Source organism: Marmota flaviventris, chromosome 19, assembly GCF_047511675.1.
Source record: "Marmota flaviventris isolate mMarFla1 chromosome 19, mMarFla1.hap1, whole genome shotgun sequence".
Lineage (NCBI taxonomy): Eukaryota > Metazoa > Chordata > Mammalia > Rodentia > Sciuridae > Marmota > Marmota flaviventris.
In genome coordinates, this window is record NC_092516.1 from 22,231,673 (window position 1) to 22,252,779 (window position 21,107).

Here is a 21,107-nt window from a genome sequence, read left to right on the forward strand (position 1 = left end):
CCCTGTCTCAAAACAAAATATAAAATAGGCTGGTGATGTGGCTCAATGATTGAGTGTCCCTGAGTTAAATCCCCAGTAAAAAAAATGAATGAATAAATAAAAGACACAAATTAATAAATTTATAATTAAACTTTTAAAACTCTTCAGGAAAAAATTTTGATATGACTAAGGAAAAGGGAATTTTTAATTACAAAGATATTCTTTTATGGTTAACCATTGATTTCTTTGCAGAAGGCTTCTAGAAAAGAACTGGAGTATATAGGTATGTATGATGAAAGAAAAAGAAAATATGAACCTATAATACTTTATCCACCAATACCATTTTTTAAACTTTAAGAAAAGTACAGGCTTTCAAGATATATACATATTCAAAAATTTCTTTACTTTTTGGGCTGCTCTAAGAGAAATAATCAATGGGATCTTTCTAATTAAATAAATCTGCACAACAGAAATGATATAAAATTTGAAAGCTTATGTGAAAAAGAAACATATATACAAATATATATTTTATTTTACTTTCATTGTTGTACATAAAATATTTCATTCTACTATAGAACTTGTAAAACTAAAGCCTAAAAATTATCATAATTCTTTGTTAATTTGTGTAAGTTAGAAAAGCAGGTGTGAAATCAATAACACATCATGGCAACACATGTAAAGAGAATGATTATCTTAGAAAACCAAAGTTAATTCAGTTTAAAACATAGTGCAAACTAAGTACTTTATTATTTTTTAAAATTTCTTCTTTAGTAGAAAGAAATTTAAAAATGACAGTAGAACATATCTTCACATATCATGCATTCATAAAGCATAACTACCTATTCTTGTGGTGGTAAATATTGCAGAGTTACACTGGTTGTGTATTCACATAAGAACATAAAAGTGTTATTTCCAATTTATAATACTATTTTTAAGTACTTTTATGTAATTCCAGATAATGACAAAATAAACATCAAAGATAAAAAATAGGAAAAAATAAAATATCACTATAAAAATCTATGAATTACAAATTAAGGCAATTAAGTTTTTTAATAGTAGAAAAAATTATAATAAACAAAATTTGAAAACTATAAAAGTAAGTTCTTCCTCATCAGTAATTTAAGTACAAATAAACTATCTTGAAAAACACTAATCAGAACTCAACGTGACTAACAAGATTAAACCTAAAAATTTGTTAACTATTTCAGATGTAAATCTACAGAAGATTGTCTTTAGATATAAGGCCAAAAAAGACTAAAAACAAAAATATATAACAAATATTACATTCAAAATTGCAAAGATGATAATACTATATAAATAAGAGCAAAGTAGATTATTATATAAAGATAAATATGACCTATCCATGGAATACAATCATAGTGAATATATTTGTAACACAAATCATATTTTTCATATATAGCAAACCAAAAATTCAACATCATAGAAAACAACAAAGTAATAGTAGAAGAAATCAATCCCCAATTAATGCAAAGAAAAAAAAATAACATTGCATTAGTATCCAGGGAATAAAAAAACTTCAAAAAGCATTAAAAATTATTAGGTTTACAGAGGCATCTTCTCTAAAGTGTATGGAATATTATTCCAATGAGATCAGGTTAAAAGCACAAAACAAATGTTAAAGATATTAAAATATTGAAGTTGCTTTCTAACATAACATAATAAATTGGAAAGCAAAAGTGAAAGTCGTATTCAAAATTTATGAATATGAGTTTACTGCCAAATTCAGCAATTAAGCAAGGCCCTAAGCAACTTAGATAACACCATCACAAAAAGAAATATAAAAACAGCTGCCAACCAGGCGTGGTAACACACACCCGTAATTCAAGCAGCTTGGGAGCCTGAGACAGCAGGATTGTGAGTTCCAAGCCAGCCTCATCAAAAGCAAGGTGATAAGCAAATCAAGGAGACGACATTTTTACATAAAATAAAAATGGGGCTTGGGATGTAGCTCAGTGAGCAAGTGCCCCTGAGATCAATCCCAGTACCCTTCCCAAAAAAGGGCTATCAATGTGGCTTAGTGGTTAAGAACCTCTGTTAAAAAAAACCTATAGCACCCAAAATAATCTAAGAAGTCCATGTAATACCACACAATCAATATTATTTTTGTATAAACAAATAAGTTATTTGAACAATTCTATGGAATATCCTGGGTACATCAATAAATACATATTTTATAAATTTTAAAAAACTGCTTTCTGATATAAAAATAATAAAAGCTACAATATTCAATAGACTTTAAGGGTAGTTGAGAAAGCCATCAGTAATAAAACTTAAAGTACATCAATTAGCCCTCAACTGATGGTCAACTCAAAATATATTTACAGATCTATTCTCATTAAAATAACATTCAATAGAGACCAATGTGGCAAGCCAATCAAATGTCATTACACATGACAACATGAAGGCAATTTGGAATGAATTATGAAAAATTTTCAAACTTTTCAAAGATAAGAAATTATATGGTATTTACAATGATCAACTTTAGTATAGTGTGTTAAGTGAAATAGTAATTCACCAAAAAACAAGTACCAGGTAATTCTACTTATGAGAGATATCTACTGTAGCCAAATATACTGACCAAAAGGAATAGCATCAGAGATAAAAAGGTGAGACAAAGGAGTACTTGTTTGGAGGAAAAATGAACTTATTTTTTATGTGATACAAAGTTTCTAAAAAAAATGTTACCAAAAAAAATTTGAATGAACACTACTGACCAGTAAATTTAAAATATATAAGGCAGTAAGTTCAGGAAAGTTATACAGTTTTGATCACAATTACAAATTTGACAAATATATAAAAGTTAAAGGAATTGTAAAAATCTTTATGATACCTTTAAAAAGCTAAAGTCTTACTCCTAGACAAAAGAACAGAATCATATATATAGAGATGATGAATATGCCATTAATTCTAACTACTTGGAAGGCTGAAGCATGGAAGTACAATTTCAGCTTTAGCCACTTAGCAAGAGTCAATTTTAAACTAAAAGTCAAAAGCGGGTGATGATGAAGCTAAATATTATAAGAACATCTGAGTTCAAAGTATATATACATAGATATAACAAAATTTAGATATATAGAACCTTGGAGTTCAATCGGCAGTGTGTGTATAAATTTAGCTACATTACATGAGTAAGCACAAGAACAGGGTAAACAATCAAGGCACTATATACAAATCATAAATAAAATATTAAAATAAAATAATATTTATACATGTAAGTAAAAGCATAGAAAACTTGATTGAAAATTGGCACATGGTTCACATGCAGTTTAATTTCACCTAAAGTGACAAATCACGATTATTTCTATTTAATCATAACATATAGATATAAAAATAAAAACAATATCACTGACATGAGAAAAAGTAATGAACAACATTGTTTAAAGAGTGAAACTCAAAAAAGACACGAGAATTAGAGAAATGTAACCTACAAAATTCTAATTGCGTTACAATAGAAATCTTTCTTTTAATTATTTTGTAGTTATAGGTGGACAGCATGCATTTATTTTATCTGTTTATTTTTATGTAGTGCTAAGGATCAAACGCATACCTCACATGTGTGAGGAAAGCCCTCTGCCACTAAACTACAGCCCCAGCCCTGAAAATTCTTTTCTTTTTTTAATAGTTGTTCAAAACATTACAATGATCTTGACATATACATTTGATTCAAATGGGGTATGAATTCTTATTTTTCCACGTGTACAGATTGCAGGATCACATTGGTTATACAGCCACGTTCATACAAACAGCCATACTAGTGTCTGTTGTATTCTGCTGCCCTTCCTATCCCCCCGTCCCCTCCCCTCCCCTCCCATCCCATCACCTCTCTCTACCCCATCTACTGAAACACATTTCTCTCTCTTGTTTGTCCCCCCTCACACCATCTTATATGTAATTTTGTATAACAATGAGGGTCTCTTTCCATCTTCATGAAATTCCCCTTCTCTCTCCCATTCCCTCCCACCTCTCGTCCCTGTTTAAAGGTAATCTCCTTCTCATGCTCTTCCTCCCTGCTCTGTTTTGAGTCACCCCCTTATATCAAAGAAGACATTCAGCATTTGTTTTTTTAGGGATCAGCTAACTTCACTTAGCATAATCTGCTCTAGTGCCATCCACTTCCCTGCAAATGCCATGATTTTGTTATTTTTTAGTGCTGAGTAATATTCCATTGTGTATAAATGCCACATTTTTTTTATCCATTCATCTATTGAAGGGCATCTAGGTTGGTTCCACAGTCTAGCTATTGTGAATTGTACTGCTATGAACATTGATGTAGCTGTGTCCCTGTAGTATGCTCTTTTTAGGTCTTTTGGGTATAGTCCGAGAAGGGGAATAGCTGGGTCAAATGGTGGTTCCATTTCCAGCTTTCCAAGGAATCTCCATACTGCTTTCCAAATTGGCTGTACCAATTTGCAGTCCCACCAGCAATGTACAGGTGTACCCTTTTCCTCACATCCTCACCAGCACTTGTTATTGTTTGACTTCATAATGGCTGCCATTCTTACTGGAGTGAGATGGTATCTTACAGTGGTTTTAATTTGCATTTCTCTGATTGCTAGAGATGGTGAGCTTTTTTGTGTGTGTATTTGTTTGATTGTATATCCTCCTCTGAGAAGTGTCTGTTCAGACCCTTGGCCCATTTGTTGATTGGGTTATTTGTTTTCTTGTTGTTTAATTTTTTGAGTTCTTTGTATACTCAGGAGATTAGAGCTCTATCTAAAGTGTGAGGGGTAAAAATTTGTTCCCAGGATGTAGGCTCCCTATTTACCTCTCATATTGTTTCTCTTGCTGAGAAAAAAACTTTTTAGTTTGAATATGTCCCATTTGTTGATTCTTGAATTTAACTCTTGTGCTATAGGTGTCCTATTAAGGAATTTGGAGCCTGACCCCACAAGATGGAGATTAGGGCCAACTTTTTCTTCTATTAGATGCAGAGTTTCTGGTTTGATTCCTAGCTCCTTGAACCATTTTGAGTTAACTTTTGTATATGGTGAGAGGAAGGGATTCAATTTCATTTTGTTGCATATGAATTTCCAGTTCTCCCAGCATCATTTGTTGAAGATGCTATCTTTCTCCATTGCATGCTTTTGGCACCTTTGTCTAATATAAGGTAGTTGTAATTTTGTGGATTGGTCTCTGTGTCCTCTATTCCGCACCATTGGTCTACCTGCCTGTTTTGGTACCAGTACCATGCTGTTTTTGTTACTATTGCTCTATAGTATAGTTTGAAGTCTGGTATCATTATACCGCCTGATTCACACTTCCTGCTTAGAATTTCTTTTGCTATTCTGGGTCTTTTATTTCTCCAGATGAATTTTATGTTTGCTTTTTCTAATTCTGCAAGGAATGCCATTGGGATTTTGATTGGCATTGCATTAAACCTATAGAGTACTTTTGGTAATATGGCCATTTTAATGATATTAGTTCTGCCTTTCCATGAACAAAATATATCTTTCCATCTTCTAAGGTCTTCTTCTATTTCTCTATTTAGGGTTCTGTAGTTTTCATTGTATAAATCTTTCACCTCTTTTGTTAGGTTGATTCCCAAGTATTTTATTTTATTTTTTGAGGATATTGTGAATGGGGTGGTTGTCCTCATTTCCATTTCTGAGGATTTGTCACTGATATACACGAATGCCTTTGATTTATGCGTGTTGATTTTATATCCTGCCACTTTGCTGAATTCACTTACTAGCTCTAGTAGTTTCTTGGTAGAACCTTTTGGGTCTGCTAGGTATAGGATCATGTCATCCACAAATAGTGCTAATTTAAGTTCTTCTTTTCCTATCTTTATGCCTTTAATTTCTTTTGTCTGTCTAATTGCTCTGGCCAGTGTTTCGAGGACTATGTTGAATAGAAGTGGTGAGAGAGGGCATCCCTGTCTTGTTCCAGATTTTAAAGGGAATGACTTCAGTTTTTCTCTGTTTAGAATTATGCTATCCTGAGGCTTAGCATAGATAGCTTTTACGATGTTGAGGTACGTTCCTGTTATCCCTAGTTTTTCTAGTGTTTTGAACATAAAGGGATGCTGTAATTTGTCGAATGCTTTTTCTGCATCTATCGAAATGATCATATGGTTCTTATCTTTAAGTCTATTGATGTGGTGAATTACATTTATTGATTTCCGTATATTGAACCAGCCTTGCATCCCAGGGATGAATCCTACTTGATCATGGTGCATGATCTTTTTGATATGATTTTGTATCCGATTTGCCAGAATTTTATTGAGAATTTTTGCAACTATGTTCATTAGGGATATTGGTCTGCAGTTTTCTTTCTTTGAAGTGTCTTTGTCTGGTTTAGGAATCAGAGTGATGTTGGCCTCATAGAATGAATTTGGAAGTTCTCCCTCTTTTCTATTTCCTGAAATAGCTTTAAAAGTATTGGTATTAGTTCTTCTTTAAAGTTCTTGTAAAACTCTGCTGTATACCCATCCGGTCCTGGGCTTTTCTTGGTTGGTAGTCTTTTGATGGCTTCTTCTATTTCCTCAATTGATATTGGTCAGTTTAAGTTGTGTATATCCTCCTGACTCAATCTGGACAGATCATATAATTTAAGAAATTTATTGATGCCTTCACTATCTTCTATTTTATTGGAGTATAAGGTTTCAAAATAATTTCTAATTATCTTCTGTATTTCTGTAGCGTCTGTTGTGATATTGCCTTTTTCATCCCGTATGCTACTAATTTGAGTTCTCTCACTCCTTCTCTTCATTAGCATGGCTAAGAGTCTGTTGATCTTATTTATTTTTTTCCAAAGAACCAACTTTTAGTTTTGTCAATTTTTTCAATTGTTTCTTTTGTTTCAATTTCATTGATTTCAGCTCTGATTTTAATTATTTCTTGCCTTCTACTACATTTGCTGTTGTTTTGCTCTTCTTTTTCTAAGGTTTTGAGATGAAGTGTGAGATCATTTATTTGTTGGTTTTTTTCTTTCTTTTTTTCTTTTTTGAGGAATGAACTCCAAGCAATGAATTTTTCTCTTAGAACTGCTTTCATTGTGTCCCATAGATTCCAATATGTTGTGTCTGTGTTTTCATTTCTCTCTAAGAATTTTTAAATTTCCTCCTTGATGTCTTCTGTAACCCATTGATCATTCAGTAACATACTGTTCATTCTCCAAGTAATGTAGGATATTTCCTTCCATCTTTTATTGTTGATTTCCAGTTTTATTCCATTATGATCAGATGAGATGCATGGCATTACCTCTACTCTTTTATAATTTCTAAGAGTTCCCCTATGGCATAATATATGGTCTATTTTTGAGAAAGATCCATGTGCTGCTGAGAAAAAAAGTATATCCACTTGATGATGGTTGATATATTCTATATATGTTGGTTAAGTCTAGGTTATTAATTGTGTTATTGAGTTCTATAGTTTCTTTATTCAACTTTTGTTTGGAAGATCTGTCCAATGGTGAAAGAGGTGTGTTGAAGTCACCCATAATTATTGTGTTGTGGTCTATTTGTCTCTTGACTTGAGGAGAGTTTGTTTTATGAACATAGCAGCACCATTGTTTGGGGCATATATATTGATAATTGTTATGTCTTGTTGGTGAATGGTTCCCTTTAACAGTATATAGTGTCCTTCTTTATCCATTTTGATTAACTTAGGCTTGAAGTCGATTTTATTCGATATGAGTATGGCCACCCCTGCTTGCTTCCAAGATCCATGTGAGTGGTATGATTTTTTCCAACCTTTCACCTTCATCCTGTGTATGTCTTTTCATGTCAGATGAGTCTCCTGAAGGCAGCATATTGTTGGATCTTTTTTTTTTAAATCCAGGTTACCAGCCTATGTTGCTTAATTGGTGAGTTTAAGGCATTAATATTTAGGGTTACTATTGATATATGGTTTGTACCTCCAGTCATGTTTGTTTATTTATTTATTTATTTATTTTAAATTTGGTTTGTTTTTTCCTCTTTGATTAGTTACTCCCCCCCCCCCCCTTTACTGAGGTACTTCCCACTGTTGGATTTGGTTGTTGTTTTTCATTTCCTCTTTGTGTAGTGTTTTGCCCAAAATGCTTTGCAGTGCTGGTTTTCTGGCTGTGAATTCTTTTAGCTTTTTTTTTAATCATAGATGGTTTTTCTTTAGTTGTCAAACCTGAAGCTTAAATTTGCTGGATACAATATTCTTGGTAGGCACCCATTATCTTTCAGCGTTTGAAATACGTTGTTCCAGGATCTTCTCGCTTTCAGCGTCTGTGATGAAAAATCAGCCATTAGCCTAATTGGTTTACCCCTAAATGTAATCTGCCTCCTTTCTCTTATAGCTATTAATACTCTCTCCTTGTTCTGTATGTGTCTTGGTGTTGTTCTGTTGTGGTTTTGTACATTCGGTGTCCTGTAGGCTTCTAGGATTTGGACATTGGTTTCATTTTTCATGTCTGGAAAGTTTTCTAAAATTATTTCATTTAACAGATTGCTCATTCATTTGGTTTGGACCTCTATACCTTCCTCTATCCCAATGACTCTTAAGTTTGTTTTTTTTTTTATGATATCCCATATCTCTTGGATGTTTTGCTCATGATTTCTTACCAGCCTTTCTGAGTTGACTAGACTCTTTTCGAGATGATATATTTTGTCTTCATAGTCTGATGTTCTGACTTCTACTTGATGTACTCTACTGGTAATACTCTCATTTGAGTTTTTACTTTGGTTTATAATTTCCTTCATTTCTAGGGTTTCCGTTTGATTTTTTTTATAACCTCTATCTCCCAGTAGAGTTGTTCTTTTGCTTCTTGAATTTGTTTATGTAATTTATTGTCGAAGTGATCTTCCATTGTTTGCATTTGCTGTCTAATGACCTCTTAAGATTCCATTCCATCTGAATCAGGTATACCTTGAATTCTTTATCTGGCCATTTCTCTGATGCCTCTAGCTTCTCCTGTAAATTTAAGCTGTCCTGCATTGTTTGTGTTCCTTTTCTTCCTTGTTTTTTTGTGATGCTCGCATTACTTTCCAGCTCTGTTTGACTGTTGTGTTACTATTTTCTCCTATAAATTTGTTTTGGTTTTGTATAGCTCCAGGGTCTCTCCTTTGTTATGGGAGACAATGTCTAGAGAGATTGGGTTTAATTATAATTTAAAGTAAATTTATTCATTTCATAAAAGGCGTACGGATTCTGATGGCATATAGAGAACTGTGGTTTGATCTTAGGACTTTATGTTTAGGTTGGATGATGTGATGATATGGGGGTTAGTATATCTTAGCTACCTTGGAAGATTGCTCTACTGAAGGGGGATATTAACAGGAGAATAGACAGGAGTATTTGGGGGTAGCTAGGGATTTGGGAGCACTATAGATAGCCTTGGAACATACACCTATTTGCATTTAGTAAAGTACACATAATAGATGTCTTAATGCTTGGGAGGAAAGGTAGGGGAAGGGGAAGGAAGAAATCAATAAAAAGAATGAGAGAGAGAAAAATAAGTTCTCTGCTATGGTGGATGCTGGTTTCCTTGCCGGGGTATCCAATGGGAAGGATGGGTCTGGGATGTTTCTCTCCTAAGTCCCAGCCTCAGATCTCGGTCTGTTGGCCTGTGGAGGCACAGCTGGCATCTCCTCAAAGGATCCGAAGTTTCATTTCTCTGCAATGCTCACAGGTCACCATAGCGCTGAGTCACCTCCGGCTTCGGCAGGTTGTTGATCAACCAGCCAGTACCTCTGCTAGGGATGGCTCGGATTCACTCACATCTGAGCACGCTGCAGCCTCTGAGATGTTCAAACTCCTCCCCTAGGTTTCACCGTAGCCCAAATTCGCTGAACATTCCTGACAAGACAGCATCCGGCCGTTCTGAACTCACTCTCTGCAAGCACAGCAGAGCAGGTCATGGGACGGCCACCTCCCCACCCGCTGCCATGTTGAATTCTGAAAATTCTTCTTTAAACTACATTGATCAGCTATAGTTACATAATCACTAAGAGCAGGCATTGTGAAATACTGGTATTCATTACATAACAGAAAAATTTCACAGAATATCCAGTATAAGCATTCACATAAAGCTCTGATGAGAAAATTTTGGAAGAATAAATATTTAAATCATATTAAAGAAACTATTCTGTAATATTAATATATTACAATGGTTTTACCTAGAGGTATTTAGAAATTAGCAGATTTTCTAGGGAGCCCCCAAATACAAATAAATGCCAGGTTATGCATATCCTCACAGGCACTGTGGAATACTTTGTAGGGATTCTGACTGTGGAAATATACAGAGAAGCATTCCTCTGGTGAGCAAACTCCCAGGTAAGGGGTAACAGGCACTCTGTTTCCCACCCTTAGAATGCCCTTCAATTTTCCCTAGGAACTAGTAATTTAATTAAAGACATGACAATATCAAGCTGCTATGGCAATGCTCTGCTCAAAAAGGCTCTGCACTAGAGTCTTATCAGCCTCAAACATGATCTCTCGAAGACAGTTCCTGGGAATAAAGGAACTCTCTTTTTAGACAAGCACAATGTTTCACTGATCCTGAAATTCTCTACATAACAGTAAGTTTATACAAAGGACTTTCTTGAGAGCTGCACAAAACTCCTAACATTGCACATTGCAACTTAGTATATAACTGAGAAATAATCTGAATCATGTTGCTAAGATTGTAACCTGCCTAGTAATAAAATGAAAACTATGCACTAATGATGCCAATGACCTAAATTAACCTGTTGATACAAATAAAGCTTGGCAGCTAGGCCTCTCTGCCACTATGCCACCTTTCTTGTCTCTTGTCTCTGATTTCTTTTTATTTTCCTACAATACTTTGTTTATTTGAATGTAGGGAGATCACTGGAGAACAAGAAGGAGCTTAAATAATTGATATGCAATGTAAATATAGAGCATGGAATGCTCTTTAATGATTGCAACAGAAACAAACCTAGACTTGAAAAAATATTTTCTGTCAAATTTTAGCTTATTGATTAACATTTTACAATGTGAATTCCTCTTTGACATTTGGATTTCTGTGGTGAAGCCCCTGGCCCTAAACAGGGAAAAGAATAAGTTCCCTGTCCCTTGTTTCGCATGTAAAGGCGAGAAAACCACCGAAGTCTGAATTAGCCTTGTGGGCTTCCACCGAAGTCTGAATCAGCCTTGTGGGCTTCCTGTCTATCTGCCCTCATAGAGCACTTGGGACAGATTGTACCTACTGATTAGCTGGCACAGCTGAGCCTTACATGAGCACCCTGCAAAACCAGACCTAGTTTGCTTAAAGCTGCCTGAAACCGCTTCCTGCAGTAAAGAATGTGTGTATGTGTGTGTATGCTTAACCCAGAGTATGGGAGGATATATAAAAGGGGGGGAAAAAATAAAATCTCTCTCTCCTGGATGAAGAACCTTGGTGTCCTGTGTCTTTTAACCTCGCCGTCCCTCGCCGGACTCGGCTCTTTTGGCCGGACGCGGCAATTGGAGGTCCCCACCGAGATCCGGAAAGCAGGGGTAAGCGGACGGGGCTCACCTTCTAAGAGAGAAGGGGGAGGATTGGTTTACAGATAATTTAAAGGAAAAAGGGTACGTACCATGGGAAACTCAACAGCGAAGGTTCGTCTGGCCAACGAACTGAAAGAGTTGTTGAATACACAAGGAACAGGAATAAAAACTAAAACTGCAACCGAATTCGTTGAAGTTATTGCCCAGGCATGTCCTTGGTTTCTGACAGGAGGATTTCTTAATAATAATGATTGGGATTTAGTGAGACATGACCTTCAGAAATTGCTGAGGGACCGGGGCGCGGATAGTGTCCCTATTGCCACATTTTCCTTATGGAGATTAGTAAAGGATGCTTTATTGACAGACAAAATAAAAATCAAGGAACAACTTGCTGAATGTGAACAGGCCCTAAATCAGGTACAGGAGGAACAAATGGCCGAGTCCTTAAAGGATGAGGGTCCTCTTGAGGACTCGGGCTCGGGGAATAAGAAACGCCTCCAGATCTCTAAGCCTGAAAAGGATCCTGAGGACCTCAGTTCTCTCTCTGAGGAAGAGGAGGGATTAGAAAGGGAGATAGAGGAATTAGAACATCGCCTTAAAAGGACAAATGTCAGGGTGCCTACGGCTCCCTCAATTGCCGCACCTCCTCCCTATAATCCTGACTGGGATGAGGACACCCCTAATAGACGGGCGGGAGTCTATTGGGGTTCTAGAGCAGCTCAGGTTTTTCCAATGATTGAAAACACTGATGCTGATGGACAGCTGGCCAGAGCCCATGTCCCCCTAGCCTTTAAGGACATAAAACAGCTTAAGGAGGCGGTCATTAATTATGGACCTCATGCCCCTTTCACATTGACCCTCTTCGAGTCCTTCTCCGCTAGTCAACTGATACCTAGTGATTGGCAGCAACTTTGCAGGGCTGTGTTATCTGGAGGAGATTTCTTACTGTGGAAAAGTGAATATCATGAAAGGTGCCGCGAACTGGCTCAGATTAATCTGAATGCGGGCCATCAACGGCGAAATGCCGAAATGTTAACAGGAAGTGGGCAGTATGCCACCATAGGGCAACAAATTAATTACGATCCAGGTGTTTATGCTCAAATAGCCTCAGCTGCAGTCCATGCCTGGAAAGCCCTGCCCATTTCTAAGACAGAAACAAAAATTTCCAAGATCTCTCAAGGGCCCTCTGAACCTTATTCGGACTTTATAGCCCGCCTAATGCAGGCTGCTGGGAAAATATTCCCTAATCTGGAACAGGCTATGCCACTGCCAGTTCATGCTAATTCTAGTTTTCTCCCTACTCTTTTCTCCACTTCATGTGACTTAAATGCACCTTGCCTTGCACCCCGGGGAGATTCCATTACTCCTTTTAATGGGTCCCATGTGTCCCTTAAGGGAGTTTTTTGCTTTGCCATGAGCGAAAATAATTGCATCTCCCTCCGAGTTAAAAATGTGACTGTCTGGGAAGATCCCATGCAGTCAAGCAAGGTGTCAGATGGCATGCTTTTAGCTGCGCTCACACAAGTAAGCCAGGGGATGCAAAGTGGCTCGGGTGACACCTCTAAAGGGACATTAAATATTACTACCCTAATGACAACTTCGGAGGTGGTAGTACCCATGACACCAAAAAATAAGACCCCTAATGCTACCCGTTTCCGAGCCTCTCCCCTATGCACTCCTAATAAAGAATTCCCTCCAATCTTTACATCCTGTCAGGGCTTGTCTTGGGACAAACTTCAGATCGCTGATGGATTCTCCCTTTCTCCGTCTTTAAAGAGGTTTGTTCTTAACTCCTCTAGTGGTAATTCTTCTGTTGGAGATGGCTGGCCTTGGTTTCAGTGGCTGGTGGCAAATGAACGGGGGGCCACGGCGGATATTTCTGCAGTGGCACAATTTCTGGGAACCCGGGACTGGCTTCATAATGTTTCTGGGTCCGTCGCTGAGACTCACAATGGCCGGCGCTTCACACCTCGTTCTTATAACTCCTTATTTACTAATTCCTCTCTGCCTCCTGCCCCAGTTTGCCTCCAGTCCCCTTTCCTGTTTCTGCTGGCTAATGACTCCACCAAAGATTTTTTAAACTGTTCTAATGTCACCTGTTACCTGGCCGAATGTTGGAATGCCTCTTGGTCCGTAGCAGTAGTGATGAAAATTCCAACCTTTGTGCCGATTCCTGTTACTGCCGATTCTGACCATTTTCCTCTTGTCAAGCTGCTAAGACAGCGTAGAGATTTTGGAATTACAGCAGCTATAGTTACCGCTGTTGCAGTTTCTGCAGCTGCGGCTGTTACAGCTGGAGTTGCCATGGCCAGCCAAGTACAAACTGCTGCCACTATTAATCAGGTTATTCAACAAACATCCACTGTACTTGAATCTCAAAGTAAACTCAATCAACATATTTTATCTGGGATTTTGGCTGCTAATCAAAGGATAGATCTGCTTCAGGCTCAAGTTGAGGAATTGTCTGATCTGGTACATTTGGGTTGTATTGATCAACGTGCACATTTATGCATAACCTCTGTCAGATTTAATGATTCCAGAAATGCTTCTCACATCATCGGAGAATACCTGTCCGGAACCTGGTCCTTGGAAGCAGAAAACTTGATCCAGTCTCAACTGACTCAGATTGCTGTTTTGAATAGTACCCGTGTCGAACCAGTGACTTTGGGTCAACTCACCAGTTGGCTGTCCTCTGCCTTTTCCTTTTTTAAGGAATGGGTGGGAGTGGGCATTTTTGGGACAATGTGTTGCTTTGGTATCGTACTTTGTTTGTGGCTTCTCTGTCGCCTTAGGGCCCGCCATACGCAAGAAAAGGCAATGATTGTACAAGCTCTTGCAGCTCTAGAACAGGGTGATTCTCCACAGGTCTGGCTTGCTCATTTGAAAATGTAATCTGTTCCCATAAAACGGCTCCTTCGGTGTGTTTATCTTGTGGTACCCAGAGACGGGCAACTTCTACGCTCATGTCACAACCTAAGACAGGGGATCAGGGCCTCCCCAGAGACGGGTAAGTGACATGAGGGCGGTAGACGACCTAAGACAGGGGCCACTTGATTCCGCCTCCACTTTGCGAAAAACAAAAAAGGGGGACTTGTGGTGAAGCCCCTGGCCCTAAACAGGGAAAAGAATAAGTTCCCTGTCCCTTGTTTCGCATGTAAAGGCGAGAAAACCACCGAAGTCTGAATTAGCCTTGTGGGCTTCCACCGAAGTCTGAATCAGCCTTGTGGGCTTCCTGTCTATCTGCCCTCATAGAGCACTTGGGACAGATTGTACCTACTGATTAGCTGGCACAGCTGAGCCTTACATGAGCACCCTGCAAAACCAGACCTAGTTTGCTTAAAGCTGCCTGAAACCGCTTCCTGCAGTAAAGAATGTGTGTATGTGTGTGTATGCTTAACCCAGAGTATGGGAGGATATATAAAAGGGGGGGAAAAAATAAAATCTCTCTCTCCTGGATGAAGAACCTTGGTGTCCTGTGTCTTTTAACCTCGCCGTCCCTCGCCGGACTCGGCTCTTTTGGCCGGACGCGGCAGATTTCTTCTCTGTATTCTTTGCTTCATTGATTTCTACCCACTTTGATATCTCTACTCTCAGTTTTTTCTTCAAATCCCAGGTTATTTCTTTGGGGACAGAAAGGTGACCAAGGATTACTTAGAGACAGAAAAATTTTTTGATGGAAAATAAAATGATAAAATGTGTCATATTTTGTTATTTTCTTGGTAACTACAGAAGTCCTCATTAGGAAAAAAGAAAAAGAAAATATCCTATAAGATTCTACACAATTATTTTCCCAAACTTTTTTTTCCAGACAACATTACTAAAATAATTTGAAACCATTTTCATTCTCTACATTGTTACCACTACTTAGAAAAGATAAATTAAACATAAAAAATCTTTAATGTTTTCTTTTCTACATTAAAAAATGCCAATCTTTGTCCTAAAAACCAGAATCTAAAACTTTTTTCATGCAGAGTAGAAATTGCCATAAGACACTCTACAAAGTTAAAAAATTAAACCTTGGTTTTGAATTAGAAATTTTGACTTAAATTTAGGCTCACCAATAGGTGAGTAGGTTTCTACAGATCTCTAATATCACATCTCCATACAAAGTCTGCTGAGAAGGGTCCAAGCATTTCCATTCTTCTTCAGAAAAATCCATGACCACATCCCTTAATGTCAATGGTTCCTGAAATATAAATGAGTAAATACATATCACATAAACCATATGATTAATGGCATAGTATTTAATTTTATACAAATTGTAATGAAAGTTAAAAGAGAGGGCTTTCATATATGGCCTCAACCATTCAATAAGATACTTTTTTGTGGTGCTGGGGATTGAACCCAGGGCCTTGTGTATGCAAGGCAAGCATTCTACCAATTGAGCTATATCCCCACCCCTGATAATTAGTTATAAGCAGTAAAATTGGTGGATAAAGTTGGTATAATGGAACCCAGGGAGTAGCATATGTGAAGTAAAACACTGAAGCAAAGAAGTGGAAAAAAAGAATCCAATATAATCCCAAAGGATGAATAATAGTAGCAATTAGTTATTTAATATTCAAAAGAAGCACAAAAAAAAACAAAGCAATGATACTTGAGACATTCATAGCAAAATTATAAGTAATAACTTTACTCATACGACAGTCGTCACCTCAGTGTGTAAAAGACATATGAGATCACTAAAGACACACCAAAACTTCCAACAGTCCACATATTTATTTGAATGATCATCTCCAAAGTTGTCTATATTCTAATTATTTAAACTTACCATAAAACAAGTACTGTATTTTAAAAAAATTACTCTTACTTCTTCAGGTCACAAAATCACAACTCACTTCTAAAACAATAGAATAAAAATTTTAACTATCAAAGTATTACAAAACACTTAGGAACTTGGATCAACTTGAATTACATGGCAAAATAAAAAAAATAAAAAAGCAAATTAAGTAAATAGACTGTTAATCTCTCAGTTCATAAGGAAACTGACACATCAGGTTTAACATTCCCAGATTTGTAAAACCACTCTCACTATGAAACTGTATCCTCACCTGGCTCATTTCAAAGTAGGAAGTAAGAGAATACTAAGCAGTTAACAAAAAAATTCTGAAAGGTTCTGGCACCCTAAATGCCTCCTTGACAGCATGGAAATACTATTTTTCCAGGGTCTCCAACATCACTAGTGAAAACATACATATGTGAAGTTAGTTTAAGATTCTTATCTGTGATGCATTTTTCTGTATTATTATTATTATTATTATTTACATTTTAACCCAGGGGCACTCTATTCCAGAAATGTATTTTTAGAAGTTTTAATTTTTTTAATTTTGATAAATGGGCTCACAAAGTTTCTTAGGGCCTCAAATTTACTGAGACTAAACTCAAATTTACTTTTTTCGTACCTCGTTTTTTTCACACTACTGGAATGACAGGTGTATGCCACCACTCCTGACTCTGCAACCACTTTTGATACCAAATATGAAAATTTGTACAATAACCAATATTTCAAAAGCTAGTAGTCCAATAATTCAACTCTGATACAATTTAGTACAGATTTCACAAGTTTGGGTTTCACTCCTATCAAATTTTACTAACTGAGGTACCAGTTTCAAGCCCCAGAATAGAATAACATTTATATTTATGATTCATTTCCTATAAATTAGGGGTCTCAACATCTACATGCTCAAGTTACTTATTTTATTCTGATTTTAAAAAACCACACTTATGCATACCAGTTTCATATGAATTATATAAATCAGGAAGTTGACAATTGAGAACTTGCATAGAACATAAAAATGTCAGAGAAAAATTGGACACTATATAGGCCATTTTAGGAAATAACTGGTTGAAGATATTACCTCCAATTTTTCTCTTCTGCTACAGCAGTGAAGAGCTCCCTTCCCATTATGATTTAGAAGATCCTCACTATTTTAAATATGCTGATTCAGATACTCATTCTGCATATTTCCATTTTTTTCATCAAAAATATTTAATTGAGCAATTTTAAATTCAGGGGTAAAAACAGAATATTTATAAAAGAAAAAAAATGAAGCTTAAGTTTCTCCTCTATGTGAAACCCTTAGAATACTGAGCCATCTCTTGTCAGCCCAAACAAACAAAAATACAATTTTCTTAAACCTCCTAAGTATTCATTGGCTTCAGGGTAAAGGATTCTTCAATTGAAATTTTGATGTATTTTTTTGGTACAGGAGCATTCTACAACTGAGATATATCCTAGGCCTTTTATTGTTCCTTTTGAGACAGTGTCTCACTAAGTTGCTACACTAAGCTTGAACTTTGACCTTTCTCCCTCAACCTCCAGGTAATGTGATTATTGGTATGTCCTAATGTTCCCAGAAATATATAAATGTTCTTACCTCCTTTTTGTTTTTCTTCTAAAATCAAGCCCTGACACCCTAAGATTTTAGATTCATCCATTTCTTTTTTCTTTTTTCTTTTTTTTTTTGAGGTGAGAGCTTCCTTTTTTTTCTTTTTTATTTATTTTTATTTTTGTAGTCATACATGACAGCAGAATGTATTTTGACATATAATACATACATGGAATGTACATACATCAATCATAATATCTTTTCTATTCTGCTGCCCTTCCTATTCCCTCTGCTCCTCCCCTCCTCTCCCATCATTTCTCTCTATCCAATCTAATGTGACACATTTTTTTCCTTTTTCTCATCACAACATCATATATGTATTCTGTATAACAATGAGGGTCTCCTTCCATCTTCCGTGCAACTCCCCTTCTCCCTCTTTTTCCCTCCCACCTCTCTTCCCTATTTAGTGGTAGTCTTCTTCTCATGCTCTTCCTCCCTATCCTATTTTGAGTCACCCCCCCTTATATCAGAGAAGACAATCGGCATTTGTTTTTTAGGAATTGGCTAACTTCACTTAGCATAATCTGCTCTAATGCCATCCATTTCCTTGCAAATGCCATGATCTTGTTATTTTTAGTGCTGAGTAATATTCCATTGTGTATAAATGCCACATTTTTTTAATCCATTCATCTATTGAAGGGCATCTAGGTTGGTTCCACAGTCTAGCTATTGTGAACTGTGCTGCTATAAACATTGATGTGGCTGTGTCCCTGTAGTATGCTCTTTTTAGGTCTTTTGGATATAATCCAAGAAGGGGAATAGCTGGTCAAATGGTGGTTCCATTCCCAGCTTTCCGAGGAATCTCCATACTGCTTTCCAAATTGGCTGCACCAATTTGCAGTCCCACCAGCAATGTATGAATGTACCTTTTTCCCTGCATCCTCACCAGCACTTATTGTTGTTTGACTTCATAATGGCTGCCATTCTTATTGGAGTGAGATGGTATCTTAGAGTAGTTTTAATTTGCATTTCTCTGATTGCTAGAGATGGTGAGCATTTTTTCATGTATTTGTTGATTGATTGTGTATCTCTTCTGAGAAGTTGCTGTTCAAGTCTTTGGCCCATTTGTTGAATGGGTTATTTGGGTTTTTTTTTTGTTGTTGTTGTTGTTTAACCTTTTGAGTTCTTTGTATACTCTAGAGATTAGAGCTCTATCTGATGTTTGAGGGGGTAAAAATTTGTTCCCAGGATGTAGGCTCCCTATTCACCTCATATATTATTTCTTTTGCTGAGAAAAAAACTTTTTAGTTTGAATTCATCCCATTTGTTGATTCTTGGTTATAACTCTTGTGCTATAGGTGTCTTATTAAGGAATTTGGGGCCTGCCCCCACGTGATGAAGATTAGGGCCAACTTTATCTTCTATTAGACACAGAGTCTCTGGTTTGATTCCTAGCTCCTTGATCCATTTTGAGTTGACCTTTGTGCATGGTGAGAGAAAGGGATTCAATTTCATTTTGTTGCATATGGATTTCCAGTTCTCCCAGAACCATTTGTTGAAGATGCTATCCTTTTTCCATTGCATGTTTTTAGCACCTTTGTCTAATATAAGGTAGTTGTAATTTTGTGGATTTGTCTCTGTGTCCTCTATTCTGTACCGTTGGTCTACCAGCCTGTTTTGGTGCCAGTACCATACTGTTTTTGTTACTATTGCTCTATAGTATAGTTTAAAATCTGGAATCACAATACCACCAGTTTCACTCTTCCTGCTTAGAATTACTTTAGCTCTTCTGGGTCTCTTATTTTTCCAGATGAATTTCATGATTGCTTTTTCTATTTCTGCAAGGAATGTCATTGGGATTTTTATGGGAATTGCATTGAATCTGTAAAGTGCTTTTGGTAATATGGCCATCTTAATAATATTAATTCTACCAATCCATGAGCAAGGTAAATCCTTCCATCTTCTAAGGTCTTCTTCTATTTCTTTCTTCAGGGTTCTGTAGTTTTCATTGTATAGATCTTTCACCTCTTTTGTTAGGTTGATTCCCAGGTATTTTTTTTTGAGGATATTGTGAATGGAGTAGTTGTCCTCATTTCTATTTCAGAGAATTTGTCACTGATAAACAGGAATGCCTTTGATTTATTGGTATTGATTTTATATCCTGCCACTTTGCTGAATTCATTTACTAGTTCTACAAGTTTCTTGGTTGAACTTTTTGGGTCTGCTAGGTATAGGATCATATCATCGGCAAATAGTGCTAATTTAAGTTCTTCTTTTCCTATATTTATGCCTTTAATTTCTTTCATCTAATTGCTGTGGCTAGTGTTTCAATAACTATGTTGAACAGAAGTGGTGAGAGAGGGCATCCCTGTCTTGTTACAGATTTTAAAGGGAATGCCTTCAATTTTTCTCCATTTAGAATGATGCTGGCCTGAGGTTTAGCGTATACAGCTTTTACCATGGTGAGGTAATTTTCTGTCATCCCTAGTTTTTCTAGTGTTTTGAACATAAAGGGATGCTGTATTTTGTCGAATGCTTTTTCAGCATCTATTGAGATGATCATATGGTTCTTATCTTTAAGTCTATTGATGTGATGAATTACATTTATTGATTTCCGCATATTGAACCAGCCTTGCATCCTGAGGATGAATCCCACTTGGTCATGGTGCATGATCTTTTTGATATGTTTTTGTATCCGATTTGCCAGAATTTTATTGAGGATTTTTGTATCTACATTCATTAGGGATATTGGTCTGAAGTTTTCTTTATTTGAAGTGTCTTTATCTGGTTTTGGAATCAGGGTGATGTTGGCCTCATAGAATGAATTTGGAAGTACTCCCTCTTTTTCTATCTCCTGAAATAGATTGAAGAGTATTGGTATTAGTTCTTCTTTAAAGTTCTTGTAAAACTCTGCTGTATATCCGTTCAGTCCTGGGCTTTTCTTGGTTGGTAGTCTTTTGATGGCTTCTTCTATTTCCTCACTTGATACTGGTCTGTTTAGGTTGTTTATATCATCCTGACTCAATCTGGGTAGCTCATATGCCTTAAGGAATTTATCAATGCCTTCACTATCCTCTATTTTATTAGAGTATAGAGTTTCAAAATAATTTCTAATTACCTTCTGTATTTCTGAAGTGTCTGTTGTGATGTTGCCTTTTTCATCCCGTAAGCTAGTAATTTGGGTTCTCTCTCTTCTCTTTGTTAGCGTGGCTAGTGTTCTATCAATCTTATTTATTTTTTCAAAGAACCTAATTTTAGTTTTGTCAATTTTTTTGATTGTTTCTTTTGTTTCAATTTCATTGATTTCAGCTCTGATTTGAATTATTTCTTGCCTTCCACTGTATTTGCTGCTGAT